At 44.1% G+C, this 11,565-nt stretch overlaps 1 long non-coding RNA gene across 1 annotated transcript; it reads right to left on the bottom strand.

Annotated features, from left to right (window-relative positions):
* Positions 1–1,831: 1,831 nt before the first annotated feature.
* LOC118520784 (uncharacterized) lies at positions 1,832–6,681 on the bottom strand. Its single transcript, XR_004909835.2, has 2 exons — positions 6,623–6,681; positions 1,832–2,336 (listed from the first exon to the last, which is right to left on the bottom strand). It is a non-coding gene; the product is annotated as an uncharacterized LOC118520784 (long non-coding RNA).
* Positions 6,682–11,565: the final 4,884 nt, after the last annotated feature.

Below are 11,565 nucleotides of genomic sequence, written 5' to 3' on the forward strand. Positions count from 1 at the left end.
CCCGTGCTCGGTCAGGATGTCCATGGAACCTGCTGGTAAACATCCTGTCCTTCTCCTTCCTGGCACTTTCCATGTCTGTAATATGTAGGAACGTGTGTGATTCTCGGATTGATGTCTGTGTCCCTCCCCATTCCAGCACGCTGCTGAAAACAAGAATGGTCATTGCCCCCAGAATGTGGCTCTTCCCCGGGGCACAGGGCCAAGTCTGCAGTAGGTACTAATAAATATTTGTCAGATGAGTTAATGGAGGTTATCCCTTTAATGTCCCCTCCTTCCCCAGCCCCCACCTTACATTAGGGCCGACTACAAAATGAAAGTAAACTTTTTTTCCACTGCCCTGGGACCTGTGTGCTCACTCCAGTAAAAACACCAAGCAGGGCGGGAGAGTTCTGCCATCAGAAGGACTAAATTCTAACGGTCACTGCCAGTCACTCGCTGAGTGACCTGGGTGCAGTTGCATGCCAGGGCCCCTCCGAGCCTCCGTTTACCCATCCTGTCAAATGATCCAATTGTACTAGAACTCGAGGGTCACCTGCAAACTTTCTCTGATTTTAGAGCCAAGGTCTCGGAGGTCTCCCTGTGTCCAGCAGCCTTGTGGACTAGTGCACTCAGGATCTCTCTTGGGGCAGCGGGCGGATTTTGTTGTTGTTGTTGTTGTTGTTATTTACACTGACACGCACATTATATGCGAAAGTCCTGGTTTCCAATCAGGGGGTCACTGGTCCACTCGGGAGAAACAATCCAACTCTATGAAGAGACAATAGGGCTTGTTTTTGCCCCAAAAGTCTTGAATCTAGCCTTGGGTCTGGGCCATCCATGTTGGCAGTAAAATTTGCTTGCTGCCTTCAATCATTGTGACTCAGTAAGGGGAGGGATGACCAATCATCAAAGGGGGACCTGGCCCTAGTCTTGCTCATTGACATGCCCCTGAAAACCTCACTGTGCTTGGGATGGAGCTGGAGAGGAAGGACCTTCCAATGTCTGCATCCCTAGCATGGTAGAGGGTGAGGGAGATGAAGCCAAGCAGCATTAGATGAGGAAAAATACCACGCTGCTAATCTGATGGGAATCATCAGTGTGAGGCAATGATGTGGCCCTGGATTGCATTAATAAAAGTATGTTATCTAGAATGAAGGAGGTGAATTTTCACTCTCCTTTTAATTTTCACTCTGATGCCCAACCATCCATTCATCCTTCCCCTATGGTAGTACCCTTAGTTCTCCTTTGTAGAATCTCTCCTCCCTACCCTTGGTTCATATATGGTTTGTGTGGTAGAGACCCTGTCTCTGGGATCCCAGGCCATTCCGCTTCCCTGGCCACATGGATTGGCTCTGATGGGTTCACCCAGCCACGAACCAAAGAGAATCACTGAAACTTTTGCTGGGAACGCTGGGAAAATGAAGTTACTCTTTCCATCTACACTTGAACCTGAGAGGAGGTGAAGCTGAGTTTCTAAAGCCTTTTGTCTCTAGGAGAAGAGCCTGAAAATAAAACTGTGACAAAGGAAATGGAGACTGACCTCACTGGAGCACCTGGACCCAGCCATCCCTGAAGCTGTTGTGAGTGAATCATTTCCTTTTTAGTGAAATCATTCTGGATGAAGTCCTAACTGGCACTGTGGGCCAGACCATCCTGAGGTTTGTCTTCATGTCAGGCTTCAAATGTCCAGGAGATGGTTGATCACAATGGTCCTAAGACTCAAAACCCCATCTCGTGAACAACAGTTCAGAGGGGTGGACAGGTTCATTCTGGAAGAAAAGTTACCTTCGAATATTTGCACAGTGGATGCTCTGATTGTCTACAACTGTGTGACAAACGACCTGAAACTTAGTAGCTTAAACAACCACCATTTTATTGTCTCTGGTTTTGGGGGTCAGGAATTCCAACAGAGTTCGTTTGGGTCATTCTTTTGTTCTGTGCATCATCGACTGAGGTCACTTGGTGGCATTCAGTTGGTGAATGGGCTGGACTGGAAGATCTAAGACAGCTTCACGCACATATCTTGCGCTCTGGCAGGGATGGATGGCTGGAGGGCTGAGCTCAGCTGAAGCTGGTGACCAGAGCTCCCACATGTGGCCTCCTCAGCATGGCAGCCTCTGGGCAGTGAGGCTCCTTCCATTCAGCTCAGGGCTCCAAAGGTGCGAGGACCGAGAGTCAGGCATGATAGCTGCGAGTCTCTCAAACCCTGGGCCCTGAAACTAGCACAGGTCAGTTTTACCATGTTGTGTCGGTCAAGCGGTCCCAGATCCTGCTGCCCAGATTCAAGGGGAAACAATGAAGGCCCTACGTCTTGATGGGAGGAGTCAGTGACTTTGCAGGCATCTCTAATCTTCAGACTAGTTGTGGGGAATAACATATATAATATATATTACTATATATAATATAATATAATATATTAATATAATTATTAATATAATAATATATTATATTAATAATATACATTATTATATATTATATATATTATTAATATAGATAGTGTTACTATAAATACAATATTAGTATATTATTAATATTAATGATATATAATATGTGTTATATATATATATATATATATACACTTGCTATATATACTTTTTTTTTGAGAGAGAGCACACAGCAGGGAGTGGAGAGAAAGGCAGAAGGAGAGGGAGACAGAGAGTCTTAAGCAGACTCCACACTCAGCATGGAACCTGACTCGGGGCTATCTCACGACCCTGAGATCATGACCTGAGCCAAAATCAAGAGTCAGATCCTTAACCCACTGAGCCACCCAGGTGCCCCACAGGGAATATCGAGCACCTGCTATGTACCAGGCCTGGTGCTAAGGACATCCTGAATTTATCTCACTTAGACAGCTCAACGAGGCAGACACTGCTTTTTATAGACGAGACCCTGGAGGTTCATGGCCTGCTCAGGGGCACAGATGTAAACGGCAGCACTGGGATTTGAACCCAGGACTTTCTGACTCCACACTTAGTGTTTATGCCGTGCCGAAAAGAAGAAATTAGGCTTGTTCTCTGTGGTCCCAAGGGCAGAACCTGGCCAAGGATGGGGCTGCAGGGATAAAGGTTCTGCTCCAGATGGGAAAGGCCTTTCTTGCAATTCGAGCTGGCCATGACCGAAAGGGACCCACTTGGAAGATAGTTTCCTGTCACCTGTCACCTCACAGAAACAGAGGCTGGTGATTCCAGCATCAGATAGGGGGGTAGAGAGAGGTTAGGTCCCTTCTTCACAGGGAGCCTAGGATTCCACAGTTCCTGTCCCAGGTATCATCTGTGTGATCTTAATCTTTCTTTTCTTTCTACTGACCCTGACTTCATTTTGGAGGTGTCTTAGTTATCTAATGCTGCATAACAAATTTAGCAGCTAAAACAACACACAAGTATTATGTCGTGGTTTCTGTGGATCAGGAAGGCAGGCAAGGCTTAGCTAGGCCCTCGGGCTCAGGTTCCCTCACGGTCAGCAAGCAGGGCATCAGCCAGGGCCACAGTCATCCCCAGAGTGAGCTGGGACAGGATCGGCTTCCAAGCTCCCTCATGGGGTTGTTGGCAGGATTTGGGTCCTCGGGGGCTACTGTGCTGAGGCCTTGGTTCCTCATAGGCTGTTAGCTAGAGGTCTCCCTTGGCTCCTGGCCACATGGGCCTCTCCCTAGAGCATCCCACAACAGGACAGTGAGCAAACAAGAGAGAGTGCCAACAGCAAAGTGTGATCAGATGGAAGTCATGGTCATTTTAACACAGATTGACATCCTGTTGCTTTTGTAGTGTTGTATTTGTGAGAAGGAGTCACTAGGTCCAGGCCACACTCAAGGGGAGGGCATGCACAGGGACATGAGGAGTGGAGTATGGCATCATGGCGTCACGGCATGACAGAGTAATGGAATATGGCATCACGGCATGACGGAGGCCATCTTAAAAGTCTGGCTCCCCCGGGTGAAGACGGTGGGGTGCTTTCTGCCTTCAGGCCCTTTGCACAGGCTGCTTTCTTTGCCTAAAATGCTCTCTCCACCCCTGTCCTTTTCATTTTGTTGGGTCTCAGCTTAGAGGTCACTTCCTCAGAAAAGCCTTCCCGGACCCCAAAATACCAGCGTGTCTCTGTTATCTGCAAATGCACGTCTTCTCTGTGGCAGTTATTACGGTGACAGGTACGAGTGATAAAGCAGCTAATATTTACGTCCTCCAGATCCTGTGCCAGATGCTCAGTGCTGTACACGTGCGAGCTCCTTTGATTCTTCTGACAGCTCCCGAAGATAGGGACTGTCGTCACCCACATTTTACAGAGGGAGAGGCTGCAGCTCGGAGAGGCTAAGGAGCATTGCTGAAAGCCAATCGCTAGCAAAGGGGCCGACCAGGCCGTCTTTCCCCAGAGCCTGTGCGCTCGGGCCCTCTGCCACACGGCCTCTCCCAGCAGCTAATGCACTGTGTGATTTTTTTTTTTAATTTAATCTTTGACTCCCCACTAGGCCGTGCGCTGTGTCTGCTGTGCTCCCACTGTCCTCCGGCACCTGGCGCAGTGCCCGGCTCGGGGAGGGTGCTTAATAATGCAGAGGGATGGAGAAAATGGAGTCCTGCCAGAGGCCAGGAAGGAGGCTCCTTGAAGGGCGAGACCTGCCTTGTGGAGAGTCGGCTCTGAAAGCCTGCATTCAAGGAGCAGCTAAACACCCTCTGGCATCACTCCCTTCTTACTAATCCGGCCTCAACTTCCCTTTTCTGTCCCCAAGCACTTCCACCCTAGGATCAGGGCATCTCACAGCCTCCTCCAAACACATGGGACACTCCACACTCCATGTTTTCGCTCCCTCCTTCCGTCCCCAAAAACCTCTTTCAGATGCCCCCTCCTCTAAGGAGTCTTCCCTGATCTCCCAACCTGGTGGGGTCTCTCCCTTCTTAAAGCCACCAGAGCTTTTGCTTGTACTTCCTCACCCTCCCTGGGCCTCAGCCTCCTGAACTCTAAAATGAGGAGAGCCTGGGTGCCATGGTCTGTTAAATTTCTTCCAGCTTCTAAAGCATCCAGGATTAAGGAGGGCAGGTGATGCAATGAGCACTGGGTGTTATATAAGACGGAGGAATCACTGGCCTCTACCTCTGAAGCTAATAACACATTATATGTTAATTAATTGAATTTAAATTAAAAAAAGAATAAAGCATCCAGGATTCCACTCTGGAGTCTTAGGATGGCTTTACCCTCCCCACCAGTCTGTGAGTTCCTTGAAGGGCCGAGACTATTTCCTTTCATCTCTCCTCAGTGTCCACCTCAGAGCATGGTGATTTTTAGGCATTCATAAATATTTTTTTGTGAGGAAATGGTTGGGGGGGCAGGTTGAGATGGCAGCTCAGTGGAGATGTATATCTCCTGTGTCTGCTCAAAATCCCACGGAAAGAGGGAAAAGATCATTCATTAAAAGGATGAATGATGGAAAACTCTAAAGAATGCCACCAGAAGGCATCATGCTCCCTGATTCCAAACTATATTACAAAGCTGTAGTAATCAAAACAGTATGCTATTGGCATAAAAACAGTCAAACAGACAAATGCAACAGAACAGAAAGCCCAGAAATAATCCCACACATATGGTCAATTAATTTACAACAAAGGAGCCAAGAATATACAATGGAGAAAGGACAGTCTCTCCAATAAATGGTGTTGGGAAAACTGGACAGCCACATGCAAAAGAATGAAACTGGACCATTATCTCACACCATATACAAAAAATAACTCAAACTGGATTAAAGATTTGAATGTAAGACCTGAAACCATAAGACACCTAGAAGAAACATGGGCAGAAAGCTCCTTGACATCAGTCTTGGTGATGATTTTTTTTTTTCTTTGGATTTGACACCAAAATCAAAGGCAACGAAAGCAAAAATAAACAAATGGGACTCCATTAAACTAAAAAGCTTCTGCACAGCAAAGGAAACCATCAACAAAATGAAAAGGCAACCTACTAAATGGGAAAAAATGTCTGCAAATCATTTATCTGATAAGGGGTTAATATTCAAAGTATATAAAGAACTCATAGAACCCAATAGCTAAGAACTAAGCAATCTGATTAAAGAATGGGCAGAGGACACATTTCTCCCAAGAAGACATACAGATGGCCAACGGGGACATGAAAAAATGCTCAGCATCCCTAATCATTAGGGAAATGCAAATCAAAACCACAATGAGGTATCACCTTATACCTGTTAGAATGGCTATTAACAAAAAGAAAAGAAATAACAAGAGTTGGTGAGGATGTGGAGAAAGGGGAACCCTCTAGCACTGTTGGTGGGAGTGCAAACTGGTGCAGCTGCTCTGGAAAACAGTATGGAGGTGCCTCAAAAAGTAAAAAATAAACTACCCTATAATCCAGCAATTCCACTTCTGGATATTTATCAGAGGAAAATGAAAACACTAAATGGAAAAGATAGATGCACCTTCGTGTTCATTGCATTATTTACAATAGCCAAACACTGGAAACAACCCAAATGTCCATTGATGGACGAATGGATAAACACAGTGTGGTATCCACATACGATGTAAAAGTGATTCAGCCTTCAAAAGGAATGAAATTCTGACAAATGCTACAACATGAATGAACTTTAAAGACATTACGCTCAATGAAGTAAGACACGAAAGGACAAATATTGTATGAAGTCACTTACATGAGACACCGAGAGGAGTCAAATTCATAGAGAAAGTAGAATGGTGGTTTCCGGGAGCTAGAGAGAGACAAGAATGGGGAGTTATTGTTTCATGGGGACAGAGTTTAGTTTGGGAAGATGGAAAAGTTCTGGAGATGGACAGTGGTGATGGTTGTACAACCATGTGAATATATCCAAGGTTACTAAGCTATATACATAAATTTTATGTTATGTATATTTTACCATAGTAAAACATTTTATAATGGACAAAATATCTGAATAGACATGCCAGCAAAGAAGATACATGAATGGCTATTAAGCACATGAAAGGATATTCAACATCATTAGTATTGGAGAAATGCAAATTGAAACCATAATGCAATACCACTTTACACTTACTAGGAATGGCTAGGGTAAAAAGTTCAGGTATCTAAGAGGGCTGGCAAGGATGTGGAAAACACACAATCCCTATGCACTGCTAGTGGAAATGTAAAATGGTACAGCCACTTTGGAAAGCCATTTGGCAATTTCTCCAAAAAGTAAACACAGAGCTACCGTAAGACCCAGCACTTGCACTCCTAAATATCTAACCAAGAGAAATAAAAACATATGTCCACACAAAGACTCATGCACCAATGTTCATAGCCATTTATGAACATAGCTATTATTTGAAATAGCCAAAAAGTGCAAACAATTCAAACGTCCATCAACTGGTGAATGGATAAATATAATGTCGTATATCCATACACTGAAACACCTATTCAGCAATAACAAACAAACGAACAAACAAACGAATGAATTACTAAGCAATGCAACTACGTGTCATGAATCTCAAAGACACTACGCTAAGTGAAGGATGCAAAAGACTACGCAGGATTCCATTTATATGAAATGTCTAGAAAAGGCAAACTCATAGAGACAGAAAGCAGGTCATTCACTGGTTGCCTAGGGCTGGTGGTGGGAGCAGGAATAAACTGCAAATGGGCACAGCAGAACTTCTGGATGACGATAATATCTTAAAACTGTATTGTGGTGATGGTGGCACAACTCTAAAAACTTGTTAATATAATTGAATTGTACACTTACAATCAGTGAATTTTATATCATGTAAACTATATCTTAAAAAGGGGTTAAAAAACAAGAAAATAGAATTCCACCAGAAGCCCAAAACCTTCGAGAACTTCCTGAAAAACAAAAAAGCAGATAGAAAACAAAGGATCAGTGGCCAACCTATACAAAGAGCTTCTACAAATCAATAAGAATACTACAAACAAATGAATAGAAAATAGGACAAAGGACATGAATCAGTAGTTCACAGAAAATGACAACCAAGGGCCAATAAATCATTGGAAAGGGGCTCAGCCTTACTGTTAAAAGGGAAGGTGTAATTTAAAATCTAAGATGTCATTTTCACCCATCAGGTTGACATAAAAAATTCAAAGTTAATATGCAGGGTTGATGAGGAAATGGAGCATTGAACACTCTCAGACATTGCTGGTGGAATGCAAGTTGGAACAGTCCCAGTGGAGGACTTTTGGCGAGATCTATGAAAAGGGCTGTTTCTTGTACTCCAGCAGTTTGACCTATCAGCTCACAACTCAGAGAAACTCACTGACCCATGTGTACGAGAAGGAGCCGCAGTCTGCATGTTGGAAAAAGTGGAATCTACCTAAATATCCATCCATTAGTCTGTAAGAAAATTTTGAAATGAACTGCAATATAATCATTCCATGATATACTCTATAGCAGTTATTAGCTACCTATGTCCTAACAGAAATATCTCCAAGGCGTATTGTTGAGTGAAAAAAGAAAAAAGTAAGTTGTGGTATTCACTTGCATACGTAAAAATTAGCCAAACAGAAGTAAATGCAGTCTCTTTGTAAAAGATTAATATGAATAAAGCTAAAGATCTCCTTTGATTGTCTGGGAAAATCCCACTCTCCATATATATATGAAGTTTTTAAAAAAATATTTTATTTGTTTATTTGAGAGAGAGTGCATGCACGAGAGAGAGAGAGAGAGAGAGAGAGAGAGAGCGTGAGCATGAGCTGGGAGTGGGGGGCAGAGGAAGAGGGAGAGAGAAAAGCAGAGTCCTCACTGAGCAGGGAGCCCAAGGGATGGGGCTCTATCCCAGGACGCAGGGATCATGACCTGAGCTAAAGGCAGATGCTTAACCGATTGAACCACCCCAGCGCCCCTATATGTGAAGTTTTAATTTCCCTTTTTTATGTAATTGGTATTATGCTATATGTACTGTTTTACATGTTTGGTTTTGGGGTTTTTTATTTGTTTGTTTTTACTTAATCATAGGTTGCGGTGGTCTTTCCATAGCAGTACCCAGAGCCTTACATCATCCTTTTTTTTTTTTTTAAGATTTTATTTATTTATTTGTTAGAGAGAAAGCACAAGTAGAGGGAATAGCAGGCAGAGGGAGAAGCAGACTCCCTGCTGAGCAAGGAGCCCGATGCGGGACTCGATCCCAGGACCCTGGGGTCATGACCTGAGTCAAAGGCAGACGCTTAACTGACTGAGCCACCCAATGTGTCCCTTACATCATCCTTTTTATTAGATGTTCATTATGACCAATTTTATACTTCCCTACTAAAGGATATTTAGCTTATTTTGAGGCTTCTGCTAATACAATGATGGTACAGTGAACTTCTTGGGTTGAAGGTATACACATTTTAAGTTTGACTAGCTACTGTTAAAATGTCCTCCAAAGTGGCTGTACCAATTTACACTCCCTCCAGCGGAGGATGGAGATTCATAACCACTCCCCTACCACCTCACTATTAATAAAAAAATAAGTCTTTCACTCTGTTGCCAAACCGGTGGGCAAATGTTATTTTTATTTATACCTCCTTGATAGAAATGACATTGAATATTATTTCATTGGTTCTTTGGCCTTTCCAGTTTATTTTCCCATGAATTGCTTATTTATATCCTTGGGAAAATTTTTTTTTGAAGATTTTATTTAGGGGGCGCCTGGGTGGCTCAGCGGTTAAGCCTCTGCCTTCAGCTCAGGTCATGATCCCAGGGTCCTGGGATCGAGCCCCACATCGGGCTCCCTGCTCAGCGGGAAGCCTCCTTCTCCCTCTCCCACTGCCCCTGCTTGTGTTCCCTCTCTCACTGTGTCTCTCTCCATCAAATAACTAAATAAAATCTTTAGTTATTTGACGGAGAGAGAGAGAGCACTAGCAGGGGGAGCGGCAGAGGGAGAGGGAGAAGCAGACGCCCCGCTGAGCAGGGAGCCCAAAGTGGGGCTCGATCCCAGGACCCTGAGATCATGACCTGAGCTGAAGGCAGACGCTTAACTGACTGAGCCACCCAGGCATCCCTCCTCTAATATTTTTTAAAAAGGTCTTATTTATTTATTTGAGAGAGACGGCACCTGAGCGAGGGTGGGGGGCAGGTAACAGAGAGAGAGAGAGAGAGAGAGGAACAAGCAGACTCCACGTGCTGAGCCGGGCTCGTAGAGGGGCTCAATCCCGACACCCTGAAATCATGACCTGAGCCAGATCAAGAGTCAGACGCTTAACTGACTGAGCCACCTAGGTGCCCCCAGTTTTGTCTTTTTTGTGACTGGCTTACAACTTCACGTTGTAGCATATCTCAGAACTTCTTTCCTTTCAGTGAATGAATAATATTCCACTGTATATATATATACCACATTCTGTTTACCCATTCTTCTATCAGTGGATACCTACATTGCTTCCACCTTTTGGCTATTGTGAATAATGCTGCTATGAACATGGGTCTACGAATATCTCTTTGAGACCCTGTTTTCAATTCTTTTGGGTTTTACCCAAAGGTGGAATTGCTGGGTTCTATGGTAATTCCATCTTCAATTTTTGAAGAGCTGCCATTCTGTTTCCATAAGTGGCTGCACCATTTTGCATTTCCACCACTGAAGCTCAAGGATTCCAGTTTCTCCACATCCTTGCCAACACTTGTTATTTTGTTTTTTGATAGTAGTCATCTGCTATGGTCTGAATGTTTGTGTCTCCTGGGGCCTTTGGGAGGTGCCTGGGTCATGAGGTGGAGCTCTCATGCAAGGGATTAGTGCTCTTCTAAAAGAGACCCCACGGGGCTCCCTAGTCCCTTCTGCCATGTGAAAATGCAGTAGGAAGTCTTTGACCCAGAAGAGGGCTTTCACTCTGATCTCAGGCTTCTCCACTCCAGACCCACGAGAAATAAATTTCTGTTGTTTATATGCTTCTCAGTCTGTAATATTTTGTTATAGTAGCTCCAACAGACAAAAACATCATCCTAATGAGTGTGAGGTGATTCAGGTTTGTTTTTTTTTTTTTTTTTTTAAAGATTTTTTATTTATTTATTTGAGAGAGAGAGAACACCTGAGAGGGGATAGGGTCAGAGGACGAAGCAGACTCCCCGCCGAGCAGGAAGCCCGATGCGGGACCCGATCCAGGGACTCCAGGATCATGACCTGAGCCGAAGGCAGTCGCCCAACCAACTGAGCCACCCAGGCGCCCGATTCAGGTTTGTTTTGATGCCTTTTGTAACACAAGGCAAGCCAGAAGCACGAAAACAAGCATGGTTAGGTTTAAGGGTCTGATTTTAGTCAGTTAGCCTAGGTTCAAATCCTGACTCTCCCATGTTCTAGCTACATGGAAGGTAGAAGCAATGACCCTGAGATCATAACCTGAGCCTGTTCTTTTTCTTTTTCTTCTTCTTCTCCTTTTTCTTTTTTCGTCCTATTATAACTTCATTGGTCCTGCTCCCTTCTGCTTATAAAAGTCTTTCATTTTGTGCTCCTTGGAACTCCTTTCTATCTGCCAGACTGGAAACTGCCTGATTTGGATCAATGTTTGCTCAAATAAACACATATGCCGCAGTTTCTATTTTAACAGACCTCTATTGCCCCATCTGTAAAATGGGTATAATCATCACACCATTCTTTTAGAGTTCAAGGGTTAAGTAAGATAACATACTTAAAAGGTACA

This window comes from Halichoerus grypus, chromosome 15, assembly GCF_964656455.1.
Source record: "Halichoerus grypus chromosome 15, mHalGry1.hap1.1, whole genome shotgun sequence".
NCBI classification, from domain to species: domain Eukaryota; kingdom Metazoa; phylum Chordata; class Mammalia; order Carnivora; family Phocidae; genus Halichoerus; species Halichoerus grypus.